Consider the following 24,991-nt stretch of genomic DNA (forward strand, 5'->3'; position numbering starts at 1 on the left):
CAACCGTTTTAAGTAACGGTGTTTCGCGACCGAACCATTACCCCTCGCCTTACTTTGAAACCTTGGTTAAGGACTTTAAATGACTAATTGGGGTATGAAACAATTATGTTAAGTGGATTAGGCAGTTGGTAAGGTACTCGCGAAAGAATCTCTTTAAAATTCTTAATGGTTAATTTATTAAAAATGGTGGAGCCGAGGGTACTCGAGCGACGTAAGAGAATCATTAAGCGCAAAGCGAGCGTTAGAGTCTAATTGGTTAAAGTATAGATTCTTAAGCGACTTTGGTTTAATTCCAACTTATATGTGGTTTATAGGTTACCAGACTCATCCCAGGACTTTTACCACCCCCAGTCGCTCTGGCAAGTTTTCTACCCGTTATACTGTTGTGATGTATATATGTATATGCATTATCTTGTGATAGATGCATGTTGGTTAATTAGCAAATTTTGTGATATATTGAAGCATACTGATATGGTATATATGCATGTCTGTTTCGTAATCTGGTTATCTATCTGTTGATTTCAATGCTTATAGTTGCATAATACCTATGCTAGAGATAAGCATTAGTTGCGTATACCCTTAGTATAGGGGACCCAAAGGTGAACATTTTCTAAAACCGGGAGTCGATGTTCCTGAGTATATTATATATATATATTTATATATATATATAGATATAGTTTTCAAAACTATTAATCGAATAAGGTTTATTCGATAACTTTATTTTTATTAATGAATATTATTTGAATATTCATTTGAGGACTTATGACTCCGATTATTTACTAATTAATATTTTTTATTTTATTAAAGAATAATGTGTCGATAATCAAACTTACTTTTGATTATACAAATAAAGATAGTACTTTCGTATAAGTATATCTTTGGTTATTTAATATTCATTTCAAGTATAAGTTTTAAAACTTCTACTTCGATTATATTTAAAAAGATCATCCTTATGGGAATATTATTTAATTAATAATATTCAGATATTTTCTAATATATCGGGACTGATTTATTTAATTAAATCAGCATTACTCCAAACATTCTTAAAAATGTTTTCGAGTCTTCAAAATGATTTTTAAAAGTTAGGGCGGATCCCAAAACCCATTTTTATATTTAAGATCTTCCTTTCGAAGGGGATTTAAATACTCGTTCAAAACCTGAGGGATCCGGCTCTGTGGTGTGTTTTATATTCGCAACAAGGTTACTGTGTTGACAAAAGATTTTTTGATTACTTACCCAACTCTCGGGAAGTAAAATTCTGGGAACAAGTTAATCCATTAACAGGCATCGCCTGGGAAATATCGATGAGTTTTCCTTTCCAACTAGATACGACTTCTTAGTGTAGCCGTATCAACAAGTTTCTACTTGGGGAAAGGGAGAACAAGCTTTACGTTTCAGGGTCATGGATTTCATCTGAACTAGGAGTGGCGTAAGTGGTCGAGTGGCGCCAGCCCAGCCTTATTATATTGGCCCAAATGGCCTGGAAGTTCCGCTAAAACGGTCCATTCCTTAGGAGTCCAGTGTTCGGTTGACAAGTAAATCCGATAGGTTCTCCTCTACATATAGAAAATGGTGGGGTTGCACTACTACGACTGATCATCGTAAGTGGTCTTCCTGGCGCGGAAAACTCCTGTAATGAGTTCATTATCCAATTGGATATTTCTGCAACACTAACCAGAGCACTTCGATAGAAAGTCTATACTTGGGCGATATTTGAGTGTTGGCAGGGTCGAGTTTTCAAAATAATGTTTGCATCAAATGAAGTATCTCATAACTTCATTTTATTTTGATGATATTTTAAAGATTGATTTTATACAAGTTTTGTCTTGTAGCTTAATCTATGGGATGAACTATTTATACATTGAACGGTGGTAGTTCAAGTAGTATTCGGAAAAGATATAAGTATTGGAGTATCTTGTAACTTCATCTTTTAAACTTATATCTAGTAAATGATTATCTTGTGCATGTCAAAGATTTTCAGAAAAACGTTGAGACAAGGTTAGATATATGAGATCACCTTGCAACGATATTTTTATAAAGTTATAAACTGGAACTCTATGTATATTATACATGTCAGAGGATTTCAAAGATTGTGAAAAGTATATATGTATATATATACTGAATATTTTGCGACTTGGTCGCGTTAAGATATTAGCTTGGTTCATTTCTTCTTGACCAAGACTTTCATGAGTACTATGATAATGCTCATATATTGTTAATTATTATACATATTATTTTGGTGGGCTTGTTGCTCACCCTTGTTTTCTTCTTTCATCACACAATAACAGATAGAAAAGATGAACATGACCAAGCTTCCAATTCGCAAGCGGTTAGGAAACGTTCCGCAGTTTTCTGGAAGCGTTGATGCCGCTGTAGCTGAGGTAGAAATTACCAATAGGCTAGACTTTCAACTTCTGATGTACCAGAATTATGTATCTATATGAATTGTAATAATGGAAAAGAAATATAAATTTATTCAGAAACCCTTTTAAGGTGTAACGGTTTATAATTGTGGAATAAAATGACTTGTGTTATTTTTGGTATTCATCTCTGAGACTATAACTTGTGGTGTGTGTGTGTGTATATTGTGGGGTCACAGTACTCAGTAGTTGGTTGACTGTTAAGATTAAGTATTGATAAGGGAAATTGAACTCGTGATAACCCGAATCCCCAACCCCGGATTTGGGGATGTTACAGAAATGGTATCAGAGCTAAGCGTTATAAACCTCAGAGATGATGTGACGTTAAGATAATAAGTTCACTAAGATAATAAGAACTCTTGCCAAGTTCATAGTCGGGCTACCTAACATAGTATTGACAGTTAAAACCCTTATGGGAACCCTTATAAATATCGTGATAGAAGCGTAGTTCATTATCGTATATAGTAGCGGGACTCCGAACCCTGAGGTTGAGGAGCAACAACGCGATGATGTTTTATTACTGATTGGGGATCGGATTGTGGATCCAATGGAACACCCTAATAAGGGACCAGATGATATTCATATTGAGGATGTAGCGGTTGAGGATGTTGTCCCAGAAGGGATTGTTGTTGAGAAGGATCTCGTGGAGGATCCTAACAAGACTGAAGAGATGACCGTTGAGGAATTGATAACCATGGTTAGGGCGACTACCAGAGGTAGGATTGGCCGATCACTGCCGGAGGTTCGTTCAAGTTTGTAAAGATAGTAGCCCCTTTAACGCGGCTTACTCGTAAGACTGAGAAGTTCGAATGGACAGAGAAATGCGAGAACAACTTTTAAGAACTGAAGCAAAGGTTGGTGACGTCCCCTATATTGGCGTTGCCGGATGGAAAATGAGATTTTGTGAAGTGTAGTGACGCTTCACATAAGGAATTAGGGTGCTTCTTATACAGCACAGCAAGGTAATCGCGTACGCGTCAAGATAATTAAGGGAATATAAAATTCGATATCCCCACCTATGAGCTTGGGCTCGTGGCAATAGTTTTGCCCTAAATATTGGAGGCACTACTTGTATGGAGAGAAGTGCGAGATTTACACAAGCCATAAGTGCTCTAGTAGATTTTCACGCAGAAAGAGCTCAACATGCGCCAAATGAGGTGGTTAGAGCTAATCAAGGATTACGATTATGAGATTCTTTATCATCCAGGGAAAGCCAAAATGGTGGCTAATGCCCTTAGTAGAAAGGAGAAACTCAAGATGATATTGTCTCTAAAAGAGTTGATAAGAGATTTTGAGAAAATGGAAATAGAAGTGAACGCAACCGGAGCCGGTACCGAAAAGCTGTTTGAGATCGCTATGCGGTCTGAATTATTGGAAAATTTAATATTGTGCCAAGAAAAAGTGATGAATGAAGGCAGAGAGTCAATGACTGGAGAAGAAATCCATACCGAGAAAGATGATAAGAGGATAGTGAGGTGTTCCTATAGAATTTGGGTTCCAAAAGTTCAAGAGCTTAAGGATGAGAACTTAGATGAGAGCCATAGTTTGAGGAATAAGATTTAGGGCAAACCCTGAATGTGATAGTCAGGGAGGTTGCCATCAAGAAAGAAAGAACCCATAACATAATAGAGTGGAAAACAAGGTTTTTAACGTATAAGATCACCCCGATTATGGGAGAAGGTTGAAACGTTTCATACTGAGAAAACAGAGGTCGAACAAGATAGGGAGAACCAGGATGGTACTCCTATTGGGCAATTCATGGACCTGTCTAAACAGAACTTATACTTTTATTCCCAACCACCACCTTGAGGAAATAATGCGGTGAGAAATTCTTTCAGGATCTTTAAGTCGCTAAGCTCTCAGAGTTCCAAGGAACAAGCTGACCTAGCCGAGGCAAGAGCCTGGCTAAAGGAAATATAGAAATGATTTTATATTCTAAATGATTGATGAAGCGTAAAAGACTATTTTTGTCACTTACCCTCCTAAGAGAGAGGCCACCCGCTGGTGAAAGGCCAAGAAAGGCACAGAGCCAGAGGTTATGATAAACTGATTAAAGTTCATTCAATTATTTTCGGGAAAGTAATTCCCAAGGATAAGGAGATAGTGTAAAAGCTTTGGAGCTAGAACAAAAGCGGATGCGTATGATGAATTATGAATCTAAGTTGTAAAAGTTGTCAAGATTCGTTCTGAGGACACGAATCCAGAATGACGGGATGTTTGAAATCAATGCTTATATTGTGTTGGTTCATGTAATGGTTGTAATGGAAACGAAAATAAAAGATTAAAAAGGGAAGGAGTATAAAGGGATATAAAGGAAATAGAGTTGAGAAGTGATAAGGGAGTTAGGTATGGGAAACCCTAAGAAACCCTTGCAATAATTATAGAGAAGTGTGTCATCATTAGCGCGATGGTGACTGATCATGAGATAAATTCAAGGTTGAAGGCGTAAGCGATACGTATAATTAATCCCCTTAAGTTGAGAGTATTCGAGGAAACCTTGAGATAGTTCGAAGGATAAATAATGAGACGCGGATAGACTAAGGAGACAAGAAAATAAGAAATTAGGAAAATTGGATGAAGGAAGTGACCTTCAAGAATGTGAAGTATAAGACTGGTGGCATGATACCCAGAAAGGGAGACGTCAGGTATGAAAGATATCCCAATATTGAGATGAATGCTGAGATAAACAACAAAAGTACATGAGGATTTATTAAGAAGTTTTTCACGTTGAACACAACCAATATCTTCCAGAACATCCATGTTATCATTACCAAATCAGGAGAGAAAAGCGGATAACCATTGTTATCTTTTGGAGGCCATATGGATTGACCTCAATTTGAATAAAGATGCTATTATAAAATTAGTTATAGACTATCGAGGTGGGAATGATGAATAAGATAATCTATCAAGGAAATATGACTTGATTTATCCATGAAAGGATGCATGTACCTTTTTAAAGGTGGAATTAAGGATAGAACCTCGATAACCTGAGATGAATCCTAGGGGAATGCATAAAGGTTGGCATTTCTCCCTTAATAGGGACATCATGAGTTTTGGCAGTATAAATTAAAAAGGATTATGGTAACAACAACCTTTAAAGATCAGTAGAGAAAATTTTTAGAAGTACATAGACAATGGTTCTAGTATTAGTAAATGGTATTTTGATATGCCATGTATGTACAGAATACAGGAGGAGCGATTCAAGGATAACTTTAAAGGTTTTACAAGGAAAAAGGTAATATTCAAAGTTCTCAAGAATAGAAATTTTGATAAAGGAAATATGACGTAATTATAATAATGCCAGGTGGGCCACGTGTTGAACCATAAAAAAGTATAGATCGACCCAATGAGGGTCAAGATTGGTGAAAACAAGAAGGACCCATGATAAGAGACATCCTAAGTATGATCGAGAGTCAGTCGTGACAATGTTCACACCTAAAGACTAAGGCAATGACTTATGGAAAAATGGTGATTTTTTTCTTTCTCAGCAGGACTTAAGAAAAGCATTTTCACATAAGCAGTGATTGAAATGAGGTAGAAAATTTAGTTGAAGGTGGTTAAAAGACATTGATTATAAGGAACTATTACTATCAGGAAAGGCCAATGAGGTGGCCGACACTCTAAGTGCAAGAGAGCAATTATAGGCGCTCATGCCAGAGGAATGCAGTGATAATGGTTAAAGCCGTGAAGGTTGTATTATGGTTTGGAAGATTGACATTCCTTCTGATGACTGTGCAATACCCAACCGTAATAGTAGTTTGGTAAAGGTTTAATTCGTGTAATCGCCATGAGCGGGCTATCTATCTTAGAAGGAACTATCTTGAGAATAAGCCAGGACCATATTTCAAAAAGGACTAAATGAACCTTTGAGCTTCATGTCTCCTAATATAGACATATGATTAAGAATGGTATTAACCTACTATCGTTGCTTTCATTAAAACTCTTCTACATTTTATCTGCTTCATATCATGAATGTACGTCAGGACCAGGAGTGTTCTTCATGAATCATGAACGGTGATCATGTTACCTCCCTAGAAGAATTTGATACGATATGTATGGACTCCGTATGGTTAGCTATTAAGACTTCATGGAAAGAGAATGACTACAGTAGGTCAGTGGTGGACCATAGTAATGCTCCCATGAGTCTATGAATAATGAGACAATGACAACTGTGAGAGTTTTATTGTAATGAATGTTGAGATTGAGTATCACTAATTGGGTCGTGGTGATGTATAAGTTATCATTGAATAGACTAATTAAGTAGATTATTTACCTATTGAATATTTATTCCTCCTTATCAATAGAGGCTCGTATGACTATACGAGGAAGGTTGTGATGCAAGCATAGAATTCTAGTAACGATGATGTCTAGAATGAGATCCCAGATTCGATTTTCGATGTCGAGGGAGTTTCAAAGGTGATTGTGTATAAGCTCGAAGAAGAGCATGGGTCCATAGAATGATGGACGGAATAGCAAAAATATTTAGGCATGTGAAATACGATGCTATAATACTTGATGTTGATATAAATACGTATATGTTTTGTTCTACTATGACAAACCTCTATAGTTCAGAGGTAGATTCCATGCCGGATATTTTATGGCAATATATTTTACATATATACAATTCTCTTCAGTTCGTTCTTTTCTCTTCTTTTCATTTCATGTAAGCTGAGAAGAACAACCCTTCCAGAAGGGGAGGTATTGTCGAATGACTATCTATCTGTGTGATAGAAGCCTAGTAGGATACCACATGTTGTTTAATTACTTGTCAAGTACTAAAGGCTAGCCACCTTCTGTACTAACTATGCGATATAACAAGTGTTCATGATCATAGTGATCTCTCAATAAATTCTTTTACTTCTATACGATGGATCAAGCTTTCAAAGATAGAAGCAGCTAGAAAGGAGTAGTATCAGTGCGGTGGTATTCCGAATCTAACGCGTTCGTGATACTAAGGTTGACACAATTATTAAAAGGTTATAGAATGCTAACGAGCAAAAGTGTAACCAGTATAGTATTATGTACGGAAGCTAGTAATGACTACGAACTGGAAAAGAATGGGTATTGAGAAGCAAAAGCTATAATGCTAGAAGCTATGATGAGAGTCTGTGCAATAGACTTGAAATAATTTAAAATGGTCACTTAACACGGATTGAGTTTTCTTACGACAATAGATCATATGTCATTATCGAGATGTCGCCTTATAAGATCCTTGAGGGAAGATAATGTCGATCTCGCTTATGATATGATGATGTTGCAGAGCGCAAGATGCTTAGACCAGCAGTGGTCCAAAGGACCAAGGATATAATAGATTTAATCAGAGGACGGCTGGTAGTAGCCCAAGATGGGCACATGAAGTATGTTGATTTGACACGAAAGGACAAGGAATAGGAAGTAGGGGACCTAGTGCTGTTATAGGTATTCCCTTGGAAAGGATGGATGAGGTTCGGAAAGAAAGGAAAGCTAAGCCCACGAATTTTTGGACCCTTTGAGGTATTAAGACGTATTGGGAAGTTAGCATATGAGCTAGCCCTACCCCCGAACATGTAGCAAGTTCATAACGTGTTCCACGTATCGATATTAAGGAAGTATAATTCGGATGCCAGACAAATAGGGGCATATGAGCGCATAGACATGCAACCCGACGTAACCTATATGGAGCAACCAGGAAGGGTTATAGATTGAAAAGGAACAAGTGCTTAGGAGAAGGGTTATCAAACTAGGCAGAGTTTGGTGGTATGACCACAATGTGGGAAAATTTACTCGAGAGTTAGAAAGTGCAATGCTAAGAGAGTATCCCTATTCATTTTCTATCTGATTCCGGGATGGAATCCTTTTAAGGAGGGGAGACTGTAATAACCCCAATTTTTGGAATTTTTTGAAACCCTTATGAATAGTGATTTTGCTGAATAAGAAAAATTTTCATACCACACATTGTAGAGGTTCTTTTATTGTTATTCTGAGATCTTATTAGTACTCTATATGGTATATAAGTGTATGTAAAGATCGTCAAAATCCAAATTCGAACACTTTGATTTTTCCCGAAAATCCACCAGATACCAAAAGAATTGAGTATAAGGTAACAGGATAAAAAGGATTTAAATTCAAGGATTATAAGAGAGGATCATATAAGAAATATAATATATTGAGAAAGGTTTAGAGGAACCCAACTAATAAGATCCCGGGTATGATCCCTCAAACGATAAACGAGAACGAAAATTAAGCGAACCGTATCACAGATAAGCGGTCATTAACCAAACAATTAAGCAAGGATTAGCATAAGAAGATGCTTCCACCACCAAGTGATGACAAGTGGAAAGAGATGAAGTCACCAAGATGATGTCATGCTTAGTCATACTCCACTCACTTTAAACAACCAACAAATCATCCAAATATCCCATTCACTTCATTTTCCACCACAAAAACATTCAACAAAGCAAACACTCTCCCAAGAACACAGAGCTCACGGCTTTTTCATTTTTTCAAGGAGAAAAATTCAAAAAATCAAGTTTCTAGCTTTGTTAATTTGCAAGGTAATTACCCAAGGTCCCTTATGATTAGATAAGCATATCCTAGGAGTTTAAGCTTCTATTTCTTCATGAATCTCTTCCAATAAATCAAGGAAGAAGATGATGAATAGTGTTTTCAAGATTACTAACTTTATTTTCTTTGATTTCCTTTAAGATCCAAGCATTCCTAAGCTATCTCAAGGCTTCTCAAGGCTTCTTAAGGCTACCTAGCTACTCTAATCACTCCAAGGAAGGTATAACACCTCCAAACCCTAACTTTACTTTGAGTATTAATATGGTTTTGATGGTTATAGTAAATGAGAAGCATGATGCTTGTGTGTTTAGAGTTTGGATTGGATTTGTAGTGATTTGGATGTTGAAATCTTGTTTATAGTTAATGAAACTTAAGTATAGCTAGTAGTTCATGTGTGGGGTTGTATAAATTGGAAAATCTTGAGGTTTGGGGACTGATGTAGTAAGGTTTGGATGAGGGTTGGTTGTATTGTTGGTTGTGAGTTGAATGGTGGTTGTTTGGGGTGGTTTAAAACTTGGTAATCGCGTAAATATAGCCGTCGTAATGCCCGATTTACCTTAGACTGTTTTTGTTCTTAACATCAGGACCCGAGAACTCACTAGTATGTTTTGACCATTTCCATGATTAGATAGTTCATGTTACGAGCTTCGTTTTGATATGTGGTTCGCTTGAATCCGATGTACGGTTTAGGAGAAACAACCGTTTTAAGTAACGGTGTTTCGCGACCGAACCATTACCCCTCGCCTTACTTTGAAACCTTGGTTAAGGACTTTAAATGACTAATTGGGGTATGAAACAATTATGTTAAGTGGATTAGGAAGTTGGTAAGGTACTCGCGAAAGAATCGCTTTAAAATTCTTAATGGTTAATTTATTAAAAATGGTGGAGCCGAGGGTACTCGAGCGACGTAAGAGAATCATTAAGCGCAAAGCGAGCGTTAGAGTCTAATTGGTTAAAGTATAGATTCTTAAGCGACTTTGGTTTAATTCCAACTTTTATGTGGTTTATAGGTTACCAGACTCATCCCAGGACTTTTACCACCCCCAGTCGCTCAGGCAATTTTTCTACCTGTTATACTGTTGTTGTGATGTATATATGTATATGCATTATCTTGTGATAGATGCATGTTTAATTAGCAAATTTTGCGATATATTGAAGCATGCTGATATGGTATATATATGCATGTCTGTTTCATAATCTGGTTATCTATCTGTTGATTTCAATGCTTATAGTTGCATAATACCTATGCCAGAGATAAGCAGTAGTTGCGTATATCCTTAGTATAGGGGACACAAAGGTGAACATTTTCTAAAACCGGGAGTCGATGTTCCTGAGTATATTATATATATATATATATATATATATATATTTATATATATAGATATAGTTTTCAAAACTATTAATCGAATAAGGTTTATTCGATAACTTTATTTTTATTATGAATATTATTTGAATATTCATTCGAGGACTTATGACTCCGTTTATTCTATTTAATGAATATTATTTGAATATTCATTCGAGGACTTATGACTCCGATTATTTACTAATTAATATTTTTTATTTTATTAAAGAATAATGTGTCGATAATCAAACTTACTTTTGATTATACAAATAAAGATAGTACTTTCGTATAAGTATATCTTTGGTTATTTAATATTCATTTCAAGTATAAGTTTTAAAACTTCTACTTCGATTATATTTAAAAAGATCATCCTTATGGGAATATTATTTAATTAATAATATTCGGATATTTTCTAATATATCGGGACTGATTTATTTCATTAAATCAGAATTACTCCAAACATTCTTAAAAATGTTTTCGAGTCTTCAAATTGATTTTTAAAAGTTAGGGCAGATCCCAAAACCCATTTTTATATTTAAGATCTTCCTTTCGAAGGGGATTTAAATACTCATTCAAAACCTGAGGGATCCGGCTCTGTGGTGTGTTTTATATTCGCAACAAGGTTGCTGTGTTGACAAAAGAGTTTTTGATTACTTACCCAACTCTCGGGAAGTAAAATTCTGGGAACAAGTTAATCCATTAACAGGCATCGCCTGGGAAATATCGGTGAGTTTTCCTTTCCAACTAGATACGACTTCTTAGTGTAGCCGTATCAACAAGTTTCTACTTGGGGAAAGGGAGAACAAGCTTTACGTTTCAGGGTCATGGATTTCATCTGAACTAGGAGTAGCGTAAGTGGTCGAGTGGCGCCAGCCCAGCCTTATTATATTGGCCCAAATGGCCCGGAAGTTCCGCTAAGACGGTCCATTCCTTAGGAGTCCAGTGTTCGGTTGACAAGTAAATTCGATAGGTTCTCCTCTACATGTAGAAAATGGTGGGGTTGCACTACTACGACTGATCATCGTAAGTGGTCTTCCTGGCGCGGCAAACTCCCGTAATGAGTTCATCATCCAATTGGATATTTCTACAACACTACCCAGAACACTTCGATAGAAAGGCTATAGTTGGGCGATTGTTGAGTGTTGGCAGGGTCGAGTTTTCAAAATGATGTTTGCATCAAATGAAGTATCTCGTAACTTCATTTTATTTTGATGATATTTTAAAGATTGATTCTATACAAGTTTTGTCTTGTAGCTTAATCTATGGGATGAACTATTTATACATTGAACGGTGGTAGTTCAAGTAGTATTCGGAAAAGATATAAGTATTGGAGTATCTTGTAACTTCATCTTTTAAACTTATATCTAGTAAATGATTATCTTGTGCATGTCAAAGATTTTCAGAAAAACGTTGAGACAAGGTTAGATATTTGAGATCACCTTGCAACGATATTTTTATAAAGTTATAAACTGGAACTCTGTGTATATTATACATGTCAGAGGATTTCAAAGATTGTGAAAAGTATATATGTATATATATACTGAATATTTTGCGACTTGGTCGCGTTAAGATATTAGCTTGGTTCATTTCTTCTTGACCAAGACTTTCATGAGTACTCTGAGAATGCTCATATATTGTTAATTATTATACATATTATTTCAGTGGGCTTGTTGCTCACCCTTGCTTTCTTCTTTCATCACACAACAACAGATAGAAAAGATGAACAAGACCAAGCTTCCAATTTGCAAGCGGTTAGGAAATGTTCCGCATTTTTCTGGAAGCGTTGATGTCGCTGTAGCTGAGGTAGAAATTACCAATAGGCTAGACTTTCAACTTCTGATGTACCAAACTTATGTATCTATATGAATTGTAATAATGGCAAAGAAATATAAATTTATTCAGAAACCCTTTTAAGGTGTAACGGTTTATAATTGTGGAATAAAATGACTTGTGTTATTTTGGTATTCATCTCTGAGACTATAACTTGTGGTGTATGTGTGTGTGTATATTGTGGGGTCACAATACTCAGTAGTTGGCTGACTGTTAAGATTAAGTATTGATAAGGTAAATTGAACTCGTGACAACCCGAATCCCCGACTCCGGATTTGGGGGTGTTACAGTTTGTATATATGAATTCAACAATCAACGGTTTATGAAGAAACAGGCTTATGGCTCAAGATCAATAAGAATCAAATTTATCATATATGTAATCGAGTATATACATCTAAATATTATTATCAATCAATAGATAATTCACCAAAAATTCATATAATAATTACATAAAAATTATTTATTGATAAAATAATTACACGTGATATCCCGGATATTACAGTAAAGCTCTCCAAGGCAAGTACCCCTGACCATTCTAGTATGGTTCAATATATATGAATAGATGTTATTTGTATTCTCGTAATGGAACATAAATGTTTTAAGCTACGTATCCCATTTGTTTGAAAATATTGTTAAATATATGTTTTGGGGAAAAGTAACTTTTGAAAGTATCTCTAAAATGTGATTAAAAAAATGGAAAAGAGGTTTTGAATAGTGTGTTGTGACATAATTGATTTTAACAAGAGATAGGTAAAAGTGATTTTAAAACTGGATAAAACAAATTAGATATTGGATAACGTTGCATAAGTGGCTAATTCGGTTGCGCGCATTACATAACCGATTAGTCCAATATAGTTAATCAGAGACCTAGCTAGTCTCTGCGGATCCAGTTATTTTGTGTGAAAGCCCGATGAGCTTTCCTAGATATTTTGTGTGATAGCCCGGCCAACTATCCTAGATAATTTATGTGGAGGCCTGATTAGGCGTCCCTAGATAACATCCAATGCATATCTGATTGTGGTATTGAGGTTCTAGTAACGGAACAAGTGATTGAGGTTCTATTAACGGAATAAGTGAATGAGGTTCCAGTAACGGAACAAATGGTTTTGGGTCCCCATAACGGGACAAATGGTTCTGCGGTTCCTATAATGGAACGGAAGATTTATAAATGAAAATAACATGCTAAAGTTGAACTCTGGTATTTATGCACAGAACACGACTGTTAATTTTGTTTTACAAAGCATGCTAGTTTTGATATCCAGTTTATACATGTTTTATTTATTTTCCAACGAGAAATGAATTTTGTTCCTATAACTGTTTTACCAAAAATTGTTTTACTTGTTATTCATATAGTGGTACTGCTGATCAATTGATTGCTCATCCTTGCAGAATGTTTTATATATGTATTTCAGATGCCTAGGAGATTTTTCCGTGGTAGTTAGGGAAGAGTTCCAGTTCCTTCCGTGTCAAGCTCCTCTGAGTTAGTTTTGTCAGGATGATTTGTTATAAGTAGACTTCTGTTGATTGTAACCTAAGTCATACTTAAATCTGGAAAAGATCTTGGCAAGAGGGGTTGTGATTGTATTTTATCAATGAAATGAATTATATTATATTGGTTGTTGTGTTGTGGATGACGTCAACTCCCGACCCCGGGGTTGAGGCCGTCACACTGAATTTTGCTTTTTACTGAACCAAGACACAAGCTTGTTTCCTAGAAATTGACAGGTTCCTGTTGTACATTTTCTATCTATTTTATAACCTGCATAATCTGCATCTGAATAACTAGTTAGATCAAAACCAGAATCTCTAGGGTACTAAATGCCAAGTTTTGGTGTTCCTTTGAGATATCTGAAAATTCTCTTGATAGCTACTAAGTGAGATTCTCTAGGATCAGCCTGAAATTTAGCACGAAGACAATTAGCAAAAATTATATTTTGTCTACTAGCTGTTAAGTACAGAAGTGAGCCAACCATGCCTCTATAGCTTAAAATATCCATAGACTTTTCAGTAGTGTTTAATTCAAGCTTAGTTGCAGTGGCCATGGGAGTTTTTGCAGATGTGCAATCCATTAGATCAAACTTCTTTAAAAGATCATAAATATATTTGGTTTGACTAATGAATATTCCATCACTAACTTGCTTCACTTGTAAGCCAAGAAAGTAAGTTAGTTCTCCCATCCTGCTCATTTCATACTTACTTTGCATCAATTTGACAAACTTTTTACAAACTTTTTCATTTATAAAGCCAAATATAATATCATCTACATAAATTTGAACAAGTATACAAGAGCCATTAACATTTCTAAATAATAAAGTTTTGTCAACAGTACCTCTTTTGAAGTGATTTTCTAAGAGAAATTTTGATAAAGTATTATACCAGGCTTTAGGTGCTTGCTTCAATCCATAAAGTGCTTTCAAAAGATAGTAGACATAATCTGGGAAATTTGGATCTTCAAAACCAGGAGGCTGACTGACATAGACTTCCTCCTCCAAATCTCCATTCATAAAGGCACTTTTAACATCCATTTGATAGACTTTGAAATTGGCATGTGCTGCATAGGCTAAGAAAATTCTGATGGCTTCAAGTCTTACAACAGGAGCAAAAGTTTCATTAAAATATATTCCTTCTTATTGATAGTAGCCCTTAGCAACCAATTTAGCTTTGTTTCGGAAAACTATGCCATTTTCATCCATCTTGTTTCTGAATACCTACTTGGTGTCAATTGGATTTTTTCCTTTAGGCTTGGGTACCAGCTTCCATACCTTGTTCCTTTCAAATTGGTTTAGCTCTTCCTGCATAGCTAAAACCCAATCATGATCCAATAGAGCTTCTTCTACCTTCTTTGGTTCTTCCTTAGAAAGAAAGCTGCTATATAGACACTCTACTTGAGTTGTTTTCCTTGTTTGAACTCTAGAGGATGCATCCCCAATAATGAGCTCAAAAGGGTGATCTCTAGTCCATTTTCTCTGTTGTGGTAGATTAGCTCTAGATGAAGAGGCCTCATTGTTTTCTTGATGTGTGACTGAGTTTTGATTATAAGAAACTCCCCCTGAGTTTGTGGATCTTTGACTTAAGGATGAGGTTCTTTCAGTAAGTGATCTGTTTTGACTCTCAGCTTTTCTTGTTGTTCCGACCGATGATGCACTTTGTATCTCGACGGATGAAGCTAATTGTCTACCGATGGATGAAGTATTATTTAACTCGACGGATGTTGAGTTATGTGCTTCATTAGGTTTAGATTTTTCTGCACTGTCCTTAGCCACTATTTCTTGATCACTTTCATCATCACTGTCATCACTGACCATCTCAACATTATCGAATTTGAGGCTTTCATGGAAATCTCCATCTTGCAGTCCTTCAGTCTTTTTATCATCAAACACAACATGTACAGATTCCATAACAATGTTGGTTCTTAGATTGTAGACTTTATATGCTTTTCCCACAATATATCCAACAAAAATTCTTTCATCTTCTTTGGCATCAAACTTTCCATGTTGATCAGTTTGATTCCTTATGATATAGCATTTGCAGCCAAAGACATGTAAGAAATTTAGAGTTGGCTTCCTATTCTTGAATAATTGGTAGGGGTCATGCATTTTGCTTGACTAACCAAATAAATATTCTGAGTGTAGCATGTAGTATTCACAGCTTCAGCCCAAAAATATGTTGGTAACTTTGATTCTTCTAGCATTGTTCTTGCAGTCTTAATAAGAGATCTATTTTTACTTTCCACCACTCCATTTTGTTCTGGAGTTCTAGCTGGCAGAGATCTCATGCATAATCCCATTCTCTTCACAAAATGATCTCATCACAGTAATCTTGAACTCAGATCCATTATCACTCTGATTTTTCTTACTTTGAAGTCAGGATGATTGTTGACTTTTCTTATGTGATTGATGATGATTTCACTAGCTTCATCTTTGGACTTTAGAAAATATGTCCAAGAGAACTTTGAGAAATTATCTACAATTACTAGGCAATATCTTTTCCTTGAGATGGACAAAACATTGACTGGTCCAAACAAATCCATGTGCAACAGTTATAAAGGTTCTTCAATTATTGAATCAAGCTTCTTTGTGAATGATGCTTTAATCTGCTTTCCTTTCTGGCAGGCATCACACAATCCATCCTTAGTAAACTCCACTTGAGAAATACCTCTGACCAACTCTTTCTTGACTAGCTCATTCATGGTCTTGAAGTTTAGATGGGACAGCTTCTTGTGCCATAACCAACTTTCATCTTGACTTGCTTTACTGAGAAGACAAGTTACTGAATCTGCATTTGATGAGTTGAAATCAGCTAGGTACACATTTCGTTTTCTCACTCTAGTGAGAACCACTTTGTTGCTCTTTTTATTGGTCACAACGCAGGCTTCTAAATTGAAAGTGACTGAGTTGCCCTTATCACAAAGCTGGTTGATACTCAAAAAATTATGCATGAGTCCATCCACTACGGCAACCTCTTCAATGATGACATTATCCTTTGAAATCAAGCCATATCCCACAGTATAACCCTTGTTGTCATCTCCAAAAGTGATACTTGGGCCAACTCTTTTCTTGAACTCAGTGAGAAGGGTAGAATCTCCAGTCATGTGTCTTGAGCAACCACTTTCTAGATATCAAAGATTCTTTCTGTTTCCCTACACACATCAAAACCAAATCAAGTTGATTTTGGTACCCAAGTTTCCTTGGGTCCTACCTTTTTTAGCCTTTTACTGTGGTTTCTCAGGTTTGACCTCATTTGATTTGGGGATCTGAGGATCATCGTTAGTCATTTGAGTTGAACCTTTGAAACCAGTAATTGAAACAGAATTATCATGCACATTTTGGTTTACATGAAAAGGCTTGCTATTTACAAACATGTTATTCCAGTAAGGTATGCTAAATGGAATTTGAGGTATACTAAATATAGCATAATAGGATTAGGTGTAAATGGCATATTAGCAAATTATGTATTCATAGTCTGAGCAGGCATAACATTTATAGGCATTACAGACATGGCAGTCACGTTGGAAAAAGAAGAAGGTGCGGACATGGGAGTAGGCATAGCAATCTTTCAATTAACAGACAAGTGATTAACACTACCACACTTAACATAGATTTTTCTTGGTGCATATTTATCAGGTGTGTAGTTGTTATGTTTGTTAATCCCTACCTTCCCATTTCTATTGTTTTTCCTTTTAGCTTCTGTTTTAACCCAAATCTTTTCCAGTCTGTCATTCAATTGCTTGATAGACATATGACCAACATTAGCTTTCTTTTCTTTTCTAACTTGACTTGATTCTCCTAGAACAAAGTTTTTAGAAACTGATCCATATTTCTCATTCAATTTAACTAACTTAGCTTTGCTAACTGGTTTACTCATAACCAACAGATGTGGCTCCTTGTCTCTGGACGAATAATCCTTTTGATTATCCGACGGATGATTTTCATCATCCATCGAGTCCACATATATAAAGAGTTCTTCAACCAGATTGGAATCAAGCTTCTCTTTGCTCTTTTTCCCGGCTGCATCACAAAAGGATTCTATACCTGAACTTTAGTAATTTGAGCATGAACATCTCTAGATGATTTCCATGCTTTAATTACTTCTTGTTCACGTTCAAGTTTTTTTCTTAAAATCTCCTCTTTTTTTAAGGATTCAGTAATTTCATCCTTAGCAACCTTGCATTATAATTTCAATTTTTCAAACTCAATAAATTGAGACTCTAGCACATTATTCCTCACACTTAAAAACAAATTGTTTTCTTTAATTTTAGCATTTTCCTTGATGAGTGACTTAAGTGTAACACGCAGGTGATATAACTAAGTAGACATGTCATTTATTGAATCATTACACTCAGCTTTAGACAAATGAGCTAGATTGGTTGTGATTACCTGATTGCTTGATGAACCTTTTTCAGTATCATCTGACTTGGCCATTTGGGCTAGATTTACATAGTTGATTTCTTCATCTTCATCCAGTCCATCTGCATCACAGTCATTCTCCTGTGTGATGAAAGCCCATTCCTTTTGCTTGAGCAACTTAAAGTATTTCTGCTTATAATCAACAGGCTCAAACTTCATTTTGCTGGAATCAGACTTTCTACACTCACTAGAAAAATGACTTGACAAGCCACATTTGAAACATTTGAATTTTGACTTATCAACCATGTTTCTGTTTGGCTTGGCTGCTCCAAAATTCTTCTTGAATTTGAGTTTGGCAAATCTCCTGGATAAGAATGCTAGATGCTCATCAATATTATCCATGTCATCATGGCTCAACTGTTCTTCATTTTCAGCTACCAACCCTTTACCCGTGCTTTCACAGACCTTTTATGTAGATTCAACAGCTTCCACTGTAATATCCCAAATCTTTATTATATGAGCTTCTAAATATCATTGTTGGCTTTAATTGAATATGGTGTGTATTTTCTGATAAGGTAGATGGTCTGTATGTGAGTATATTTGTTCATTATAATGACCAGGACTTTTCAAAATCTGTTTATTATTATTATAAAAATATTTAATCAGTCGTTAAATGAGAATTATGTGAATTATGTGAGGGATATATTTTTGTGAAGTTAAGATATATGTGAAATCATGTTTATTTAATTATATGATGATCGTATGTGTCGTATATGTTTGTGGAGTTTTATTTATATTTTTAGAGAATTAAAAGTATTTTTAAAGTGCATTTTTAATCTTCCAAAAATAATATAAAATCTTTGGAGTCGTTTAAAATCATGAAATCTCTTTTATAATGTTTCTTCAGTATTTAAAAATGTTTTAAAAATGCAAGTTTATTTTATTTGGGCTCCAATAATTTTATTGATTTCTAAAGTCTTACCGTCTTTTAAGATGGTAAATCTTGTAAATTCTCTAATAAAATAATTACAAGTCATAAAAATATAGGCTGTAACGATCTGTAATTTCTGTAATTATATAAATAAATAAATAAAATCATTGTTTGACTATTATGTGCTCAATATTATCTGGATGTGATGTGATTATATATTTTTTAAAGTCGGTGTATTTTTTTATTTCTATTAGTTAGCTGAGTCGTGTTATTATTTTCTACTTTTAATAAGGAGTTTATGTGATTAAATTCTATAAAATTATCAAGCGCCAATAAAATTATTTTTATTGCTTTATAATTTCACTAAATATTTATAAAGATTTATAAAATTCAGAAAATAATATTTCGGTAATTATTTCATTTTAATTGATTTTCTGTGTGAATTAATGTGGGGTATTTTTTATAAATTTAAAAAAAGATTCAAAAATCACGAGAATTTTATATCTTATATAATTAATTATTTAATAATTTTTTAAAATTATTACCATATATTTCCAGTGAACCGTTACCCGTAGCTTTGTTCCGTTATTTTGAATTAAACCGGAACCGAACCCGAAAACAGGCCACGTGTCTTGCATTTCTGTAAACGTGGAAGCAACTTATGAATTCAGTTTATACAACATATTTTTTTTATTCCTCTCTCTCACCTGTTTACTCTCTTTCTTCGCTCTCTCTTTTCTCTCAAATCTCTCTATATTTCTCTCAGTCTCTCTCCCTCGCCATCTCTCTTTCTTCGCCGCCTCTCCGCCGGCCGCTGCACCTCCGTTTCTCCTGCTCCATTCTTCCGCCTGACCCGTACCCTTTCTCTCCCCTGCCTCTTTTTCCTTTCTCTCTTTTCTTCTCGTTTTCCTTATTTTTCCTTACTTCTTCGGCTCTGTTTATGCGATTATACTTATGTGTGTGTGTGCGAGTGTATGTAAATATGTGTTATGCGGTGTGCGTGTGTGTGTTTATGGAGTGAAGAAGATTGGGTTGGTGTTTTGGCTTTGATTTGAGAATGATAGTAGCATCACCATGCTTGTTATGATAATATCTTTCTTAGAAATCAATTTCATATCTATTTTATGGTTACATGTTGCTTATTTGTTATTGCTGAGTAGGAGTATATAGTCTAAATTGTTCTAATTAGTAAATGGAGTGCTAATTTAGTTTTTAGAAGCATTAGATAATTGATAACTCTAGGTTTGATGATTCTGTGAAATTGAATCTTAAGGTTTGGAGTTCGAGTTTAAGTTAATAAGGTTAAGGCTTGGTGTTGATAATTGAATCTAATTTGAACAACTAAAATGAGGAGTAATTGTTGTTTGAAGAATTTATATAATCATGTTAGAATTTGGTACAAGAATTCGAATGGTATTAAACTTGTTTAGGTTTGAATTTTTTTTTAAGGTCTTAAGATCTGTTTTCTTGCTAAATTCCTAGAAAATCCATTATTAATCGGATTATCATGATTTTATAGTTTCTAGAAAGATAATTCAATTATCTACAACTTTTGGGCTTTAAGTTTTTCGAAATTCAGTTCATAAGTAGGTGATTTCTGCAGTTCTTTGTAACCTAGAAGAATGTTTTTGAAAGTAATAGGCAGATTTGGAAATTTTATAGTAAATTGAAAATTTATCAGAAAATTTTTAACAATACCATTATGGAAAGATCTTTTCAAACACTACATTTTGCGTTCACAACTCAGAGTCATATTGTGGCATCCTCCAAACCCGGGTCAGAAGTTTGGGGTCCACACACACACACCTTATTAATAACCTGCTTATAACAATGATAAAGATAATAATAATATGTAGTGACCCTACTTACCAACTACCACGGACCGCAACAGGTTAAAATATGCACACAGGCCAAACACACCTACTTATATTACAAACGTTCAAATCCCAACTATTCCAAACTCAGAACTGAGTATTAAACATTATTACAAACTTTTACAAACTCAAATTATCCCAAAAGAAGCCTACTAGCTTAGCTCGATCAACCTGAACCCCTAGCTTTCGTGCTGGACTGGGGATCCTCGGTACCAACCGGTTCCTTCTTAACTGGAAAAGAACATAAACAATATCGCACAAATGAGCTAACTAACTCAGCAAATCACAATGACAAAACTGAGAATAATGATCATCAGGTAAATATGGTTATGATATCAAGTGAACAATGGATTATGATTTAGAATTGGATATTATATTTTCATCTTAAAAACCAAGGTTATGCTGCTGATCAGTCACGCACTAACCCCGAGCAAAGCACGCAGCACTACTCTAACTACTGGATCCAAGGCACACATTGGCCTAACTTGACCATTATATGGTCTGACCACGAATCTGGTCCATAATTTTATAAAAACAATCCAATTCTACCATAATAACAGAATAAGCAGTAATAAACCATAAAAAGGATCATTAACAACATTGGACATTCAATAATGAAAATGGTTTCAATCTGTATAAGGATCAATATGGCATTTCCAATGCTTGGTTGTTAGGTAGTACAAGAATTGGATAACAAAGGAATCAACATTTTAGGGTTCCAAGGATTTGGTCTTTCAAAGCATAAGATACAATGGTTTGAATGTGTAAGCAATTTGGTTTAGTGTGTAATATTTAGTTTGTATATATTTGTGGAGTAGTATCGTATATTTGAGGTTCGTCTTTGGGTATACAACAATCGATGGTCTAAAAAGAATCAGGTTTACGGCTCAATATCAATAACTGGAATTAAGGTTTAGGGTTCAGTGCTTCAAAGCACTTGCAATGTAAAACAACAATATCCATCTATACAATATCTCGAGAAAGTTTAGAACACTTGCCTGGTACTAGCTTATTATACTGCACTAGCTCTCAATCACCACTGTCTTACTCCTTGACTATTTGTTTCCCTTTCCTATGCCTTGCCTCTTCTGCTCACATATCATAAGCATCTATCAATATTTAACTCATACGATTCTATTCGACACATAATTCTATTTACCCTTCGTTTCACCCAAATCCGATTAACGGATTGAAAGTTATGCAATAAACAAGTAAACAACGAATATATAAACCGACAGTCAACCAACAAATCACATATAACACATAGCACGTCACATAATCAATAATATATCATTTATAAATAAATCTCGGGTCATAAACAAGCTTTCTGGCATTTAAAATGATTTTTAAAACATTTTTCGGAATTAAAACGGGTCGTTGGGTCAATTTCGAAGTAGTAAATAGGGTTCGGTTGGCCAATTCTGGCTTCAAAACAATTTCATAATAATTATCGAGCCTTGAAAATAATTTAAAATAGTATTTTAAAGCTCGAAACTATTTTTCAGAATTTAATCATTTTTAAATAATTAAATCTAATTAAATAATTAATTAAAATCAATTAATAATTAATTAAACCAATTAATCAATTAAAAATTAACTGAAATTAATTAACTAATTAATTCAGATTTATTTTTAAATTAAAAATAATTTTCGGAATTAAAATAATAATTTTTGGAATTTTCAGAAATTAAAATCGAATTTTTATAATTAAAATAAATAGGAAATATAATTTTTAAATATTTTTAAAACAGGAATCCAAAATTTGCAAGTTCTGGAAATCTCAGGGACCTAACTGTTTCTTCCCCAAAAGATAAGGTACCAAACTGCAATTTTACAACCCCCGTCGCCGGAAAATACAGGGGTGGCCGGAGAACACGATTCCGGCACCCTCACCTCACCACAAGCTCCAGATCACATCTATAGACAACCAGGAACTTATTCATGCAATCAAATCATTCAAATAACCCCAGACTTGGCCGGAAATTTTCAAAATACAACTCCCTTCGATTCAGACATCCTCTGTTAATGAGCTATATACCAATCGATTGCAAATTTCATAAGGAACATAATCCACTATAAATCAACAGCTAATAACCCCTAAATCAAAAAGCCCCAAATTTCAATTGAAAACATTCATACGGGTTATAAACCCTAATTTCAAAATTCGAAAATCAAACTCAATTTTGAACATGTTATTGAACTCCAAATCAGACGTATGACATATAAAAATCATCAGGAAAACAAGCTCTACAACATGCAATCATCAAATCATACAAACAATCATCCGAAAAAAAATTCATATTTTTAATAAAAATAATTCGAAATAAATAATTTTTCAGAAAATAAACCTTGATTTCTGCAGTGATTTGGAACACATAATCTGATAGAACACCTTAAGACCTTTGGATTGAGTACTCGAGCTTTGAAAACAGAGATCAATAAGACCTTCGTTTTGCTGTTTGATTCTTGGAAGATTATATGAATATAGGGTTTTTCTCTGGAAAATTATATAATTATCTGTCTGCAAATGATTTTGATACGGAATAAAATACAGTAAAAGACTATTTATAATTACGGAAAATTAGTATCCCGTTGGATCATTCCGGATATAAAACGGTATGTTTATTTATAAAAACTGATCCAAACGGTATCGGTTTTTGGGACAGTTATCCAAATCAGTACAATTTGTACTGCGGTCTTGGTCTCAGCACCTGGTTACACGTACTACAAAGTGATAATTGGGATAGTTTAATAAAAAGCTCTCGTTTATCGAAAATACGGGTTTTATTGATTTACCGAAAGGAATATTGTATCGAAAATGTTACGCCGGGACCGGCGCAGGACAAACCGTACACCGGATCGAAAAAGTCGAAACATGGAATATGCTAGGAATATTACAATTAGGTTACGAAGGAGTTCTCGGAAGAGTTTCGGGTTCCAAAAATGTAACAGCGGATGACGTCGGTTGGTTCCCGTTTTTATAAAATAGATTTTAAATACTCGAAAAAAAGATTTTATAAATTTCATATGATCCTTATAAATCCATAAATCAATATAAAAATAATTAGGAAGATATGACAATTATCTATATTTTATTTTGGACATATAAAAATTAAAATACTCAATTAATATTATTTTTAAATATCCAACACAGATAACACAGACTTAACAATTAATTCACAGAATAGATACTAAACACAAATAATAATTATTTATTAGCAAAATAATTACACGATATATCCTGGATATTACATCCTTCCCCCCTTAAAAGGATTATGTCCTCAGAATCTCCTAAGAAAACAAATGAGGGTACTTTTCTCTCATATCACTTTCTAATTCCCAGGTTGACTCTTCAACCTTTGGGTTTCTCCATAACACTCTTACTAGCTTTACCACTTTATTTCTCAATACCTTCTCTCTTTTCTCCAAAATCTCTATCGGACTCTCTACATATGACAAATCTACCCGAAGCTCTATTGGCTCATATTCTATTACATGCCTGGAGTCTGGATTATATTTCTTAAGCATTGATACGTGAAAAACATTATGAATGTGCTCCATGTGCGGAGGTAACGCCAACTTGTAAGCTACTTTGCCAACGTGCTTTAGAATCTCAAAAGGTCCGACATATCTTGGGCTCAGCTTTCCTTTCTTTCCAAACCTCGTTAGTCCTTTCCCCGGTGATACTTTCAGTAATACCAAGTTTCCTTCTTCAAATTTCATGTCTTTCCTTGATTGGTCTGCATATTTCCTTTGACGGTCTTGTGCTGCTATCAATCTTTTCTGGATTACTTCAACAACTTCCTTTGTCTGCTGCACCAATTCAGGTCCAAGTATTTTGCGTTCTCATACTTCGTCCCAATACACTGGAGATCTACACTTGCGTCCATAAAGGGTTTCATAGGGTGGCATCCCAATACTGGCATGATAACTGTTGTTATAAGCAAATTCTACCAGAGGTAAATGCTCGTCCCAACTTCCTTTGAAATCAATAGCACAAACACGTAACATGTCCTCAATCGTCTGGATTGTTCTTTCATTTTGGCCATCCGTGTAGGGGTGATAAGCCGTACTCATATTCAATCTCGTTCCCAAACATTCTTGAAAACTTTTCCAAAATCTTGAATTAAATCTTGGATCTCGATTAGATACGATAGACACAAGAACTCCATGACGAACTATAATTTCCTTTAGGTACATATGGA

Source organism: Apium graveolens, chromosome 2, assembly GCF_009905375.1.
Source record: "Apium graveolens cultivar Ventura chromosome 2, ASM990537v1, whole genome shotgun sequence".
In the NCBI taxonomy this organism is placed as follows: Eukaryota; Viridiplantae; Streptophyta; class Magnoliopsida; order Apiales; family Apiaceae; genus Apium; species Apium graveolens.